At 41.3% G+C, this 15,009-nt stretch overlaps 1 long non-coding RNA gene across 2 annotated transcripts; it reads left to right on the top strand.

The window, feature by feature from the left end:
* Positions 1–679: 679 nt before the first annotated feature.
* On the top strand, positions 680–6,487 carry LOC124059823. 2 transcript variants are annotated; one of them, XR_006843444.1, is made up of 6 exons: positions 680–955; positions 1,811–2,554; positions 2,858–2,987; positions 3,096–3,253; positions 4,066–4,163; positions 4,571–6,487. It is a non-coding gene; the product is annotated as an uncharacterized LOC124059823 (long non-coding RNA). The 2 variants fall into 2 exon arrangements; XR_006843443.1 differs by having other exon boundaries at positions 2,858–3,253.
* Positions 6,488–15,009: the final 8,522 nt, after the last annotated feature.

Here is a 15,009-nt window from a genome sequence, read left to right as displayed (position 1 = left end):
ATATCATCTACTGTTTTTCACTTATATTACACTGTTTTTATACTATATAGCATTGTTTATATTTATATTTATTTTGTTAAGAAACTGGGCTGATACTGGGACCGGGGAAACTAATTTCGTTCCACTCATGTTTTACGTGTGTGAAATGACAATAAAGCTCCTTGAATCCTTGAATTTGCTTTCATTGCCGATGCGGAAGGATTGCCTGCATGTTTGCTTTGTAATGAGAAGTTGTCAAATAACAAAAAGAGTGATTTGGAAAGACATTTCCAGGGAAGGCATGCTAAATTTGCAGCAGACCACCCAGTTGGGAGTGAGAGAGAAAAAGTGCGATTGCTTTACTTTTGGAGAAATTAGAGGAGCGCAAAGATAGATTTAAGAAGTGGATTGCATCTCCAAACTCCACTTCTGCTGCTAGTTTTGTCGCAACCCGGGAGATAATGACGCGTGGAAAACCGTTCACAGATGGTGAGTACATGAAGGATTCATTCATCAAATTAGTCATTTTGGTAAGCTAATATAGCTAATATACACTTACAGCCTGTGTTCCCTTCATATAAGACTTTTAATTTTTTTGCGGCTCCAGACAGATTTGTTTTTTGTTTTTTTTGTTCAATATGGCTCTTTGAACATTTTGGGTTGCCGACCCCTGTACTAGGCTGTGGCACTTGAGTGGCAGTAACGGTTGCGGCTGTCTGCCGGGAGGTGTGGCTGAGCGCGTGCCGCAACGTGCACGTAACGGCGAGCATGTGGCTCCGCGGCGCGCCTCAGGAGGTGGATGCAATCCGAACTAATCAGCAGCGCGCATTCGTGCAATAAAAGCGTCGTACCGGCCATTTTGGAAAAAAAAGAGAGAGCTGAGACGGCAGAAACAAACGCAAAAGAATCTCCTCGCACTGTCACACGAACAGATCTGAGCGCATGGGAAAAGGACTTGATCAAAGAGGGGCTACCGGTAAGCGTGCTCGTCATTTGAATCTATGCTGAAAGTGTGAAAGCCGGTAGTACGGACTATTATTGAAAGCATAAACTGCGCTTATGTCTCATTTCTTCGAGCTACTTGCCTGCTTATTTTGAAATTAGTTTGATAAAAAGTTTGTGTTGGAGTTATTTAGGTTAAGTAGGCAAATTGTATAAATGTTATTAGTTAAAATACAGTGAATTTTGCGGAGCCCCTAAAGGGACATGAAAGGAAAAAAATATATATATGGTTGGAAAAAATAAAGATGTACTTTTGCGAGATCTCGCAAACTCTTTTCGAGATAACGAAAATGTTTGCGAGAGAACGCAAAAGTACAGAAGACTGTTTATTGTCTGGTCACTTGGCCATTTGGAAATCAGGAAATAGAGGGAGTCATGGAGGAGGATTTGGAACAGTTCCTGCGGTCAAGAGAGGTCCCTCAAGCGTACATCATGCAAATGAAAAGAGACAAGGTGGTCATAGAATCCATTCAGTAACGTAATAAGTCAGCGTAACAACACAGAGCTTGGAATAACGCTAGAAACTAACTTAGAAAAAGTGGAGTTAGCATTAATAGTACGCTAGCTGTAATGTTAACGCTGTAACGTGAAGTTATGCAGGTCCGACCATATGTCGTTCGGGTTACAGATGTTGCCGATATGTATATTGAACTATTGAGCTGAAGTCATTTAATTCAAAAGACAAAACAGACCAGTTTTCTGCAGAATAGAAATTAATACAACAGACTTTGTGTGAAGTAAACCAGCTCTCTCTCTCTCTCCTTTACATTTATAATTCATGTTCAAAGTAAACATTTCAAGTATTTCTTCTAATATTTTCTGTTTGTAGGTTGACAGAGCAGTGATTTCCATTATGACTGGTGAGCAAATGGCCAAATATATCACTTCATATGGTGACAGAATAGCTGTCCTTTCCTTCTGTCAACAAACAATGTGCAGTCTCAATAAAGAGACTCTTATACAAAGATTAAGAGATTAAGAAAATGAAGATCAAGGACAAAAGCAGTGTTGTGTGGTACATCAGGTGTGCTCCAAAACCCAGGTGAGGGGATGGCAAGACACAGAAATACTGCAGCAGAAAAGAATTCCAGGAAGATTGAAATTGGATGGCTTCATTTTTACACTAATGAATACCATGTGAGAACCAGCAATGGCGGAGGAACAAGGCATGCAACTGTGGGAAAAAAACAACAACTGTTGCTCAGATTTTGGAGCTAGGAAAGGAGCTATTTTTTTCTCAACCAAAGGGCAAGCTGATGACTTTACCTTTGAGGTCCGTGATTTTAAAAGAAAGCAGATTCCTTTTAATGACACTGTTGGTAGACTGTATGAACAAACCAAACTGAAGCTGCTTAGATTTTACATTTGCACTAAAGAAGGACCTTCAACAGATCGGTCTTCATCTGAAGAGGATGAATGTTGTGAAGATTCTTTATCAGAGGATTTATCTGTCAGCATCACTGAGGGAGCCGATTTACAGTTGACTGAGGATGGATCTCACCTTGATACAGATGATTCAATTTCAGATCTGCTGGATCATGGACGCTCATCTGACAGTGACATAAGCGAACAGGTCTGTGGCAGTAGGAACAATATTTGTTATAAAGTAATAACAAGTAATGACAGATTGAAAACGATTTTGCTTGAAAATTAATGTATATTTTTGCTGCCAATTTATCACAGACTGAGGGAAGATGTAAGCGTATCTAATAATATTGTTCAAGTTGTATATTTCCCAATAGGTTTTAGCTTCTTTGAGCCATATGTATTTTTTGCATACTTTGCACACTTTTTGATCTTAAATATGTTCCTTTATTCCATGATTTTAAATTACTGCTGACAGTTATTGTGAAAATGTGTCTTTTATTTGTTGCAGAATCTGCTTTTTCAAAGAGCAATTTCTGAGACTGTGACAGCACAAGGTCCGGGAAAATCACATCCCTCTCATTCAACCCCAACAGACAATAAAAAATCTCAAACTGGGCAGTGGCAGGACACCAGCACAAGTGATCATGATGACATTTGGAATCATCTACAGCCTTCTAATGATTCTCCTATCTCATTTGAAATTATGGGCTTGACCAGAGCAGTTCCTAATGTCTCCCCACAAACAGAGCATGAGCACATCTGTCAAGTTACTTTTGAAGAGGTTCCAGAAGTAGACGACGCAGATACAGTTGTATGGGATCCGGAATATGACCTTGGCAGAGCAGATGGAGATGAGGAAGTTGTGATAACATTGGACTAAGGCAACAGTGAGGATGTCACACAGGTAATAATTATGTGATTAGATCGGGAACGTTTTGGGGTACAGGGATAGACATACTAATTTGGGTGTTTAAACCAGTAGAAAGACTAGAAAGTCAGTAAGTATTTTCTTTTTTTTTTCAAATTTGATTGTATGAAACAATTCAATTGTCCATCCTGATGCTAAACAAAAATAACCATGTTCTATTTTTATGGCATAGGCACTGTTATGTTACCACATTATTCTATTGGCACATACAATGAAATGACTTGCTGTGCTGTGAAACAATTATTGTACTCACTGTAATTTTAGTTCATGCCTTGTTTATTAAGAGCTTAATTTTTCCACAGCAATAATTGATTAACATCCCATTGCTTATGCTACTACAATATATATCATTTTACTCTCTTAAGTCAGGCATGTTTGCTTCCACCATCTCAAAATTCCCGCTTTTTATATCAAATTTCTATATCAAAATATTTTTCCCGAACTTTTATTTCTAATGTATATGTCATGCACAACTTGTCTTAAAAACCAATAAGTCGGTTCCTTTGAATTGATCCCTGGGATTGTGCGGCAGCTCAAAATTTGATTTGAGACTTTATGATGCTTTTTTGTTTCTGGAATTTTAGAGGTTTGCTTTTTTTTTCCATTTCCCAAAATCTGTGTGGATTTTTTATGACTATCTCATGAGTGTTCCTGGTTTTAACTAGAAGATGTAGAAGACTAATTTAGAAAGACTTGTATAAATTATAGTCTGCAATCACATCATAAACGTGAGGGTCAAAGTGTCTCCTGTCATTTAATACATTATGTTTCATTCATTCTTCAAACAGACGGTACTGAGATGAATGGACTCCCATTGCCCTCAGCTAATGACCTGCCTACACTAGCTGTGCAGTTCATACATGGGGAGGCAGTGCAAACTGCACAGGTAAGATGTATCACTGCAAGCAACCCTGAACACATCCTCTAAACTACTGTAAAATTTTGCATAACTGTTTAGATGTGATATAATGGATCCTTTTAGCATACGATTTTCTGAAGGTGTGGTAGGTCAGTCATCTGATACGCTAGTAATCAGCTTTTTAAAACATTTGTTTAATGTCCTGTGAGGTTCTGGAGGAGCTCTGATGGGTCTGAAAAAATAACTGATGATGATGTCATATTGAAGTTATCTTGTTTTGGTATTGGTTGTGAACTGGAGGTGTGCAGTTTGAAAGAGGGTCTCATGGGTTTCAAACAAACGTACTAAAAGTTAGGATAATTTCACCTCTACTCCATTGATTAAAAACTCTTTTGTTTTGTGGATGTTTTTTTTTTTCTTTTTTCTTCTCACAGAACAGTGAGCTGAATCTTCTACCACAAGATTTGCCCTCAAGTCCAAGCAGCCATCTTTCGCCATCAACCTCACCTTACAACCCAGGAAATCAAGAGAGCACATGACATGCATCAATTTGCAGGATTAAGGTTGTTGAAGATCTTTTGGCTGTATTTATGGACAGCAGCATAACACATTTGACTCTGAAGATGGACTTTGTAAATGAAAAGGCTATTGATGATACTGGAGTGTCAAGGGAGGTTTACACTGCATTCTGGGAACAATTTCTTGAACAGTATGAAGGGGAAACGGAGCGAGTGCCAAGGTTGAGGCCAGATTTCTGTGAGGCTGAATGGCAAGCGGTTGGATGGATCTGGTTGAAAGGATTATTAGATCATGGTGTCATGCCAGTGAGGCTATCAAACGCTTTCATTTTAGCCTGCATTCATGGCATTGACTCAGTTGATGTAGACATCCTGATGACATCATTTCTCAACTACCTTCCTCCTGTTGAGAGATCAGCTGTTGAGAAGGCTCTTCAGGGCACAATGGAGGAAAGTGATGAAGAGGACTTGCTTGACCTCTCTACAAGGATGGATTCCCATTTCATACCTCCAAAGAACAGCATGCAACCTGCCATAGAAACAATGGCTCACAAAGCTATTCTACAAGAGCCAAAATATATAGTTGATTGCTTCGCCATTCCCATGGCACTTGTACAGCAGAAACTATCAAGGAAAGGAAAGTGAAAGTGTGTTGTCTCTGTATGAGTCAAAGAAAGCCACAGGCAAAAGAGTGTTGCAACTTTTTGAAACAACAAAGATGGTGCTGTCTCAGAGAGAGCAGGCAACATTTAACCATCTCCAACGTTATGTGAAAAATGCTGACCAAACAAAAGCTGAAAAAATCCTGCGTTTCTGTACTGGTTCCTCTGTCATATGTGTTGACAAAATTATGGTATGTTTTAATGCTGAAACTGGACTAAACAGAAGGCCTGTTGCTCATACCTGTGGTGCTACCCTTGAAGTACCGTGCACGTACAGCTCTTACCCTGAATTTCGCACAGTTTGACAACATCCTGTCCCTTAACTACTTGGAAATGGACATCCTCTGAACTTGAGAGCAGAGTCCTGATCAGGCCTCATAGTAACAGGCCCCTTTATTGTATGGTTGATAGTATTTTACTTAAACGTCTTGTTTGTTTTATCATTGATGCTGACAACATCTGATGCACTGATCCGTGTGTAGAGCAGTCTGCAATTGTACACCACCATAGTTTTCACATGGATTTAATTTTTTTTAATTATGCTTTAAAAATGACTGCAACTTTTATTTCCATCAGTTTGACTCTAACATGAGCTTCATGGTTAAGCTTGTTGCTAAGAAAGATTACGGAGTTGTTCATCACTGGTAGAATTGTTTATTGTTGATGTTAACATGCTAAAGAGTCATACCTGTTTAATTATTCAGGGAAAAACAGTTTGAAATTTAATGTTTACAAAATCTACAAGCTGGTGTGGCCTGTGTGAAATACAGCTATTAGCTCACTTCAGCACCGCATTATAACATTGTATCTTTTTTAGTAATGGAATGTGTGTGCATTTTTGCCATGAAGTGACCTTTAGCAATATGCATATTTTTCATATTTTCAAGATCTAAATTGGTCTTAATTAAGAAAACAAACTGATAAGGCACATTTTTTATTTATTCGTGGTTATTTTCACACTGGGAAACAATACAAGATAATTAGTTATAAAAATATTTACACAGTAATCAAAAATATCAAGTGCTTGTTCTGTTTTCTACCCCTCTCTGACATTTCATAACACAGGTTGTTCAGGTTGCAGGTATCTTGACTATGCATTTATATCAACTAGATGTCACCTGGTGTTTGTACTACTTGGTTCTATAAGTAATAAAAGTCCTGTTAATTATCACAGAGGCAATTTTTGTGTCCCACTTCTAAAAACATACCACCACACACTGACAAAAGTGAGGAGTGATGATAATGATTTTGAGTTATTTTACAGGCAGGTTCATAAAATCTCAACAGGGCTGACATCTGCAGAAGTGTTATTAAACATTCAATGGTATGTTATATGACTCAACCAAAATAGCTTGTTTACTGTTGCTTTTCCTGACCAGCAGTTCAAAGGCCAAAGATGTTCTATCATAAAACATTGAGGAAACAGAATATTCACATTTAAAGACAAGAAACATTTTAACTGTAACAGTTACATATTCATAGTTATGGTAATTATGACATTGTGTTATTTCCCATCAATTAAGTGATAAATGGACTGTTTGTTTTGGTACTACTTGTGAATTTTTCACTGGTTTGAAAAAAGTTAAAATAATTTAAAATGATGGAACATAAACATACAGCATGGTTAATGATAGCAATGACAGCAAGGAAAAATGCTAAAATACTACATACACTATACTAACAGCTCAACTCTCTGGCTCCTACAGGACATAACTCAATACTTGTGACTTACAGATATGCACTGATGGCCTCTCTTAGGTGCATGTACAAGTTCACAGCCTCATATGGATCTGTTGGTAGGTTCAGATGGGACTCGGCCATAAAGATATTGCACAGTTCATATACATCCAGATCGCAAGGTATGGTCTGGCGAAAGACGCACTTGCTTTTGCACAGTTGAACATCTTCATTTTCAACTGGGGAAAGGAAGTCTCTTGTCCCGTAAAGTTCAGGCAAGGCATACATCACATTAGGCCGACCGCTGGAAACGTTTATGTTCTTCAAGGGCCTGATGGTGTGTGCGTTCCAAAGTATGCTCCCTGGGCGCTTGATGCTGCCCACTGCTCCTGTGTGTGTCACTGCATGTAATTTGTCGGGTGTTGCATGTGTGTGTTCAACCAAGGATGGGTCAAATGCAGAAGACGAATTCAGTGTGTGTATGTAAAAAATATATATACTGTCAATAAAGCTGATTCTTGTTCTTCTTTCTATAGTACTGAACTTCATTTTTCAGTGCTTAATTAAATACCTTGGATGATTGAAAATGCTGAATTTTATTTTACATTGAATTTATTTCTGTATCTAAATTATCTATTTGTTTGTGACTATAGGTTTGTCACCTTCACTACTTCCTGTGTACTGGTTCAAATAAAGGAAAATAACGAGTGAAATCCTGAACTCTGGTCAAGTCCTTCCTTTTTCAAGTGTGGGAAGCCATGATGCTCAAAAGAAACTTGACAGTAACTGTATTGGTTCAACATGCAGGTAAAACCATTCTTTTCTTCTCTCGATTCAATTTCACCTATCGTCTCTGTTCTAAGAACATTAAACCACATGCCCTGTCTAGACTGTTTAAAGGAGAGTGTGCTCCTAAGGAGTCTGAGACAAAAATCTCTTGTGGCGTGTGTTATGGGTTGTGTCACCTGGGAAATAGAGGGGCAGGTCAAGCAGGCTAACCAAGGGAAACAGAGTCCTCCCGAGGTACCACCCAACAAGTTATTTGTCACCCCGGAGCTATGGGGTTCAGTTATTACTTGGGTTCATGCCTCTCCTATTTCCTGTCATCCTGGTTTCCGCAGAACTCTGACCCGGGTTCATGAGAGGTTTTGGTGGCCCGGGAATGAGGAATGATGTCAGGAAGTTTGTGGCAGGCTGCACTACCTGTGAGTAGAACAAGAGCATGACGTCCCTAGTGCTGGTCTTTTCCAGCCCCTTCCCGTACCACAGTGGCCCTGGTCAGACATCTCACTCGACTTTGTGACCGGGTTACCGTCCTCGGAGGGTAACATCGTAGTTCTTACTGTAGTTGACCGTTTCTCTAAGATGGTACAGTTCATTCCCCTACCACGCATTCCCTCTGCCAAGGAGATGGCCTCATGTCTGTCGAGTTTTTGGTTTTCCTAGGAACGTCCTGTCTGACCGTGGTCCACAGTTTGTAGCTCAGTTCTGGAGGGCTTTCTGCCGACTAATTGGACTTACCTTTTGCCCAGCGTATTTGTGTATCGACCTTGGACTGAATTAAACCTTCCTCCACACTTATTTGCTTCTCGTCTGCTCTGTGGGTCCAAGCCAGTCTGTCTAAACCGGACAGGTTGCACTCTCCTGGGAAAGAGATTCTGTTCCTGGTACCATGATGGCTACTCCTGATATGAAATGTTCAGCTTATGCTTTTGATATTATAATTGTTTCATTTAATCAACATTGCTCTCTTTACCATTTCCACATGCCTGTGTAATGGAGAATTGCTTGCTGCTAGTAACTGCAACGAAGAATAGCTTCCAAACACTGGCATACATATAGGATGCACAACACAATGAAGACATGCTTACATATCCACTATATGATTATGAGAGTTTTATTTGTGTCATAACTCATAACTAATAGTCACTCACAGTTTGGGGGCCCGTTGAGGTGGCTGTTGCACAGAGTTCAGATACAATACAGAAGTAACATTACCACCTATATTTGATTGTATCCACCTATTTCCCATTATCCTCATGTGTTTGAAATAGTCTGCGTTTCCCTTGTCTTATGCCAGTGTGTTTCATCCTCTGTGTGACCATGCCAGCTCTCCTTGCCACAGCCATAGCCTTGAGAATCTACCTTGTAAAGCTCCTTGTAGGATCCTCTTTGAGAGTGATTTTTTGTTGTAGGGTTCTTTGTATTTACAGATTAGCTTTTCCCCCTGTTGGAGTGATTTTTTGTTCTTATATTTATTATCTTTGATTGTAGATTTATTCCTCCTTTGGGAGTGGCTTTTGTTCGTAACATTTCATAGCCAGCCTTTTGTTGTTAATGTTTACGCAAAGAGTTAAAGCAAGGCGTCTGGACTGTGTAGATAGGCTTGAAAACGTTTGAGTTGATGTGATCTGTGAAACGTTTCACTTCCTGGGTCTTGATCTTGACCCAAGTGTCATCCACATATCTGAACCAGTGGGAGGGAGGTGTTCCAGGAAAGGACCTCAAAGCTATTCTTTCCACCTCTTCCATATACAGGTTCTTTTTAATATCAGAAAAATTAAAAAGAATTTTCAACAACCATGACATCCCGGTCCACTTCAAACCCATGATTACACTGAGACAGAAACTGGTCCATCCCAAGGACAAAATCCCCAGGGAAAAACAGAGCAATATCATATATGCAGTCCAGTGCAGTGAAGAATGCTCTGATCTTTACATTGGTGAAACTAAACAAGCACTCCACAGAAGAATGGCACAACACAGGAGAGCCACCTCCACAGGACAAGACTCAGCAGTCCACTTACACCTCAAGGAAAAAGGACATTCCTTTCATGACAACAATGTCCACATTCTTGACAGAGAGGACAGGTGGTACGAAAGAGGGGTCAAGGAAGCCATCTATGTTAAGTTGGAAAAACCTTCACTCAACAGAGGTGGTGGACTTAGACATCGCCTCTCTTCAACTTAAAATGCTGTCCTCCCATCCATATCTAGGAAGTTTCACCCCAATTCACACGAAAGCCATAACAACAATCGGTCGTTAATCGGTCATACCCGAACTCATTAACATTCTCACAGCCATTAGCCAGTTGTTAGAACCAGATAGCCAGTCGTTAGACACAGGGGGCCAATCACTGTCCGCCCAACTACATAGACTAATCTGCAGGACTATCAGATCCTTTGTTTCAGTTAGTTTCACTTAGTCACTCCCACTGAGGGGTATATATTGGTTCCTCACCAGTCAGTTTTCAGAACTGATGAAGCTGCTTGGATTAGCAGCGAAACGTCTTCAAGCCTATCTACACAGTCCAGACACCTTGCTTTAACTCTTTGCGTGAATATGACCTGGATGACTGAGAATCTCCACAGATTTGTTAATGTTTCATAGCCGTGTGTTCTCCCCTAGGGAAGAATGCACGTTAGGATATTTTCATAGCCTTGTTGTTTTTTCACTCTGCCAAGAGATTTGTTTCAGATGTTGTTAATAAAGTCTAATCTATTGAACTCGAGTCTCTGCGTCTGAGTCCTGCTCCGAGGCCCAGCTTGACACACTGGCCAGTATGGACTCAACAGAGATCTGGCAGATGGAAGCTGCCTTGTGGGATCAGGAAGCCCGCATTACTTGCCAGAAAGAGTTTCAGACAGCCATGGCATCGCACATTGGAGTCCTGTCAAGCCGAGTGCAGGATCTTCTTGACCACCTGGCGAAGACATCAGGGTCAACCACGGCTCCTGAAACTCCAGCAGCCCCCACTCCAGCCCCAGCTCCACCCGTCTTGGGAATGGGGATCCGGCTGGCGTCTCCTGAGCGGTTCTCCGGAGAACCAAACCAATGTAAGCTGTTCTTGACAGACTGTTCGATTCACTTTGAACATACTTCCCATGCATTTCCCACTGACAGATCCAAGACAGCATTCATGATCTCCTACCTGTTGGGTTGGGCGAGAGCGTGGGCCACAGCAGAGTGGACACGAGACTCAGAACTCTGTTACTCCTTACCTGACTTCAAGGCTGCATTACAAAGAACTTTCAACCCTGCAACTTCTGATCATGAAAAACCAGAGCTGAGCGAGGTGAGCCAAGGATCGGAGACGGTGTGTGATTATGCAAGCCGTTTCCGCACTCTGGCGGCGGAGAGTGGGTGAAACTCCACCACACTCTATAATGTTTTTCTTAATGGGCTGGCATTATCCACTCAGGACCAGCTGGTACCACTGGATCTTCCCCCGGATCTGGATTCGCTGATCACTCTTGCTCTCTTCTAAGGAGCGATAGCGACATCAGGAAGAGGGTTGATGCTTTTACTGTGGGGAAATGGGTCGCCTTGTTGTCGCTTGTCCGGGTACGAGACTCCGGTCCAGTAACACGCCAACTCACTGCAGTCTTTATTGAGCTTATGGCACTCATAGACTCTGGGGCAGACGAAAGTTTAATGGACTGGGGGTTAGTTAAGAAGATCGGGTTAAATACCGAACCCTTAGCTATGCCCTTTGAAACTAGAGCACTCGATGGAAAGAATGTTATTGCTCATAAGACAGAAACTATACACTTACGCATCCAAGATCATTGTGAAGAAATAAACTTTGTTGTGTTCGAATCTCCTTCGCAGGCCCTGGTTTTGGGGTATCCTTGGCTGTTGAACCATAACCCTCACCTAGACTGGAAATCGGGTTGAATTCGGGGATGGGGAAAAGACTGAAAAACATTGCCAGGGTTCACAGACACCAGAGGTACCTAAGGCCGTTGTTAACACTGTTTCTGCTGAATCTCCCACAGATGCCGAAAAAGTCGGGAGAGTATGAAAAATTTTCCGGACGTGCTCAGAAAATCCTTGTCCAACGCAATCACATTTCTCTGCAAATCAGTTGTGCTTCTTCGTCTACAGGGTCTTCCAGAAACGGACATGCCATTTTCATGAAGTTTACAGGTTTGACGGAGACTCAGTGAATAAGGAAACGGTTCAGGCTTATGTTCTGTAAAGGTTAGGGGTCAGAAACAAACTCTGGGTTTCTGGAATAAAACCCACTCCCGACCAGGTTATTTTCACAGACTAAGTTACCGTGGTAACAGACTCTGAGTATGAGTTACCTCGCTTTATGGAACAGGCTTAACTTAATCCTTAACTTACCCCGATCTCGGGGTTAACTTACCTCCCTTATTGAAACGGTTAACTCAGGGTTTCGCTGATTTCAGGCTTAACATACTCAGAGATTCCGCATAATGAAACAGGCCCGAGGACTAAATAGACAACATAACAAGACACAGGTGAAACACAGTAGGGAGGAGAAAGTAATCAGGATAAACCAAAGTAAAGGTACATGAAATAGGGACACACAGGGGAAGTGGCTCTTTCAAAATAAAACAGGACATGACAAAAACCTGGAACATAATACATAGAAACACATGACAAGACACATGAAACACGACACATGGACCAGAAATCAAAAGACAGAACACAAGGCATGACAGTCAAGCTGGAAGCTGTTGCAGAGTCTACAGACCAGCTGGTGGATGGTTGATTATCTAAATCTTCCTCCTCGCCTTGAGTTCCTCCTTGCACACATTTAAGCACTGACCCTGCATTCAGAAATACAAGAAAAAAAAAATATTCAGGGATTCTACTGAAATACAGTTTTGAACCATAGTACAAAAAAAATTGCATATATTAATTAGGTTTATGTAGGCCTATGTGTAAATCACTGATACATTTCAAAATTAAAAAGTTTCATAAGGGACAATATAAAGATTCTGTACATAATTTGATATGAATATGAAGGAGGGAAATCTACATAACTGTAAGATTGATTCTTTTCATATTACAGTTTCACCGACAGATGTCGCCCTTGGCCTATGAACCTGAAAACCGACCAGAACCATTTACGTGTAAATGAGAGGGCAACTGCATAAATATGCATCTTTATAGATATCTTGAAATGCAGTATCATGCGAAGTAAACATGGGTAATCGGGTAACGACACCTGCACCTCTGACGGTAGCAAGTCCCAAGTTACGCTTAATCAGAAATAGCATAGCTAGCAAGCAACCTGAGGAAGGATTGCTAGTCTTATGCACCGATTGAAGAAGAAGAAGAAGACCACCAGAAGGAGACTGGAGAGAGGGCCGCAAAGGAAAGTCACCTTTTCCTCAAGCAAATTGGCCTATGTGTCAAGATTGGTCGGCGTCGCTGACGTAGAAATGAGCTGAACCCCGATGCAGAGTCAAAAGGAGCAGGCAGGCGTGGAGGAGGTCCAAAAAACAATAGTCTTTATTTAATGATAACAAAAAACCAACTCAAAAACACACACCTAGGATGTCCTAGGATCTTTGAATAACTGTGGCAAAAACTCCTGGCAAAAACAAGGCATGGCATGGCAAGGTCAAATCTAAGCAAAAGTTCCTGGCATGACATGGGTAAAACGCAGACGCTCTGACAAAGGTGACTGGGAAGACAAGGACTAAATAGACAAGACAACGAGATACAGGTGACACACATCAGGAGGGAGAAAGCAATCAGGAAAACCAAAGCAAAGCTACATGAAAACAGGGCACACAGGGGAAGAGACACTTTCAAAATAAAACAGGACATGACAAAAACCTTTAACATAATACATGGAAGCACAAGACAAACATGGAACATGGCACATGGACAGAAATCAAAAGACAAAGCATAACAAAAACCCAGGCATGACCCTATGTTGCTTTTGTATTGCTTATATATATTAACGTGCTTTACACATGTTTTATATTGTTACTAGTACCTAGCCTATTGTGATGATTTTTTCATGAGCCTGATTTTTTGTTCCCCCCGCAGGCACTTGGTGCCCTACCCGCTGTGCTTAATGTGCGTTTCTGGAGCAACAGCGCTGACTTGGAGATCAAGTTACCTGATCACAGAAGGCTGCTCACAGACACTATTCCTGATTTTAGCTTGCGTCCAAAGCACCACTTTGCTGAACATCATCCTTACCTACTACGCTGCTTTGGTCCATTGGTGGAATTATGGACAATGAGGTTTGATTTCTAGAAGGCTATGCATGATGTTCAGAACTTTAAAAATGTACTTCTCACGCTGTCCTTAAAACACCAGCAGATGATGGCATGCCAGTTTGATAGTCTTTTCAAGCCAATGTTACATGTGGACAAAGTAACTGACATCTAAACATCTTCTTTGGATCCTGCCCTGCGCACAGTGATTAGGAGAAAGTATTCATATCTTGAAACTGTGTCCCTTTCTAAAGACTATTTTCTATTTTCATGGCACCTGATATGTGGAGGGTATGATTCTTTCATCTGGACTCAGTTCTCAGTGGACTGCCAGAATCCTATAAAATAGTGATCATTGTGCTTAACCCTGAAAAAGTAGCCTTTGTGGGCAAAAAGCTCACATCTTGGTACCTTGAACATTTTGGGTCTTTTGTGGAGAGCATCTATGCAGACATTGAGATTTTTGATCCTGAGGCTCTCAACAACCATCACCCATTGGTTGCATACCCCAGCAGGACATGTGACACTATTCACTCTGCAATAGCCCGGATACAGACTCAGCACCCGAGTGCATTCATTGCAATCTCGGGTGATTTCAACCATACTAACCTGGACAAAACACTCCCCACTTTCACTCAGTTTGTGAACTGTCCTACCAGAGAGGGAAGAACAATAGATCTGCTGTATGCTAATGCAAAGGACTGTTACAGCTCTTCCCCCCTCCCCCCACTAGGCAGGTCAGATCACAACCTGATCCATCTCTCCCCCTGCTATGTGCCTCTCGTAAAGCGTCTGCCCACAACTTCAAGGACAGTGAGGAGATGGACAGACGAGGCCAATGAGACACTCCAGGGCTGTTTTGAGGTGACAGACTGGCAGGCACTCTGTGAGCCCCACGGCCAGGACATTGATGGGCTCACTGAGTGCATCACTGCGTACATAAACTTCTGTGTGGACACCATTGTCCCAACCACAACTGTAAAGTGTTACCCCAACAACAAGCCGTGGGTAACCAAGGACATCAAAGCC

This window comes from Scatophagus argus, chromosome 5 (assembly GCF_020382885.2).
Source record: "Scatophagus argus isolate fScaArg1 chromosome 5, fScaArg1.pri, whole genome shotgun sequence".
Classification (NCBI taxonomy): domain Eukaryota; kingdom Metazoa; phylum Chordata; class Actinopteri; family Scatophagidae; genus Scatophagus; species Scatophagus argus.
This window is presented reverse-complemented; position numbering and strand designations above follow the sequence as displayed.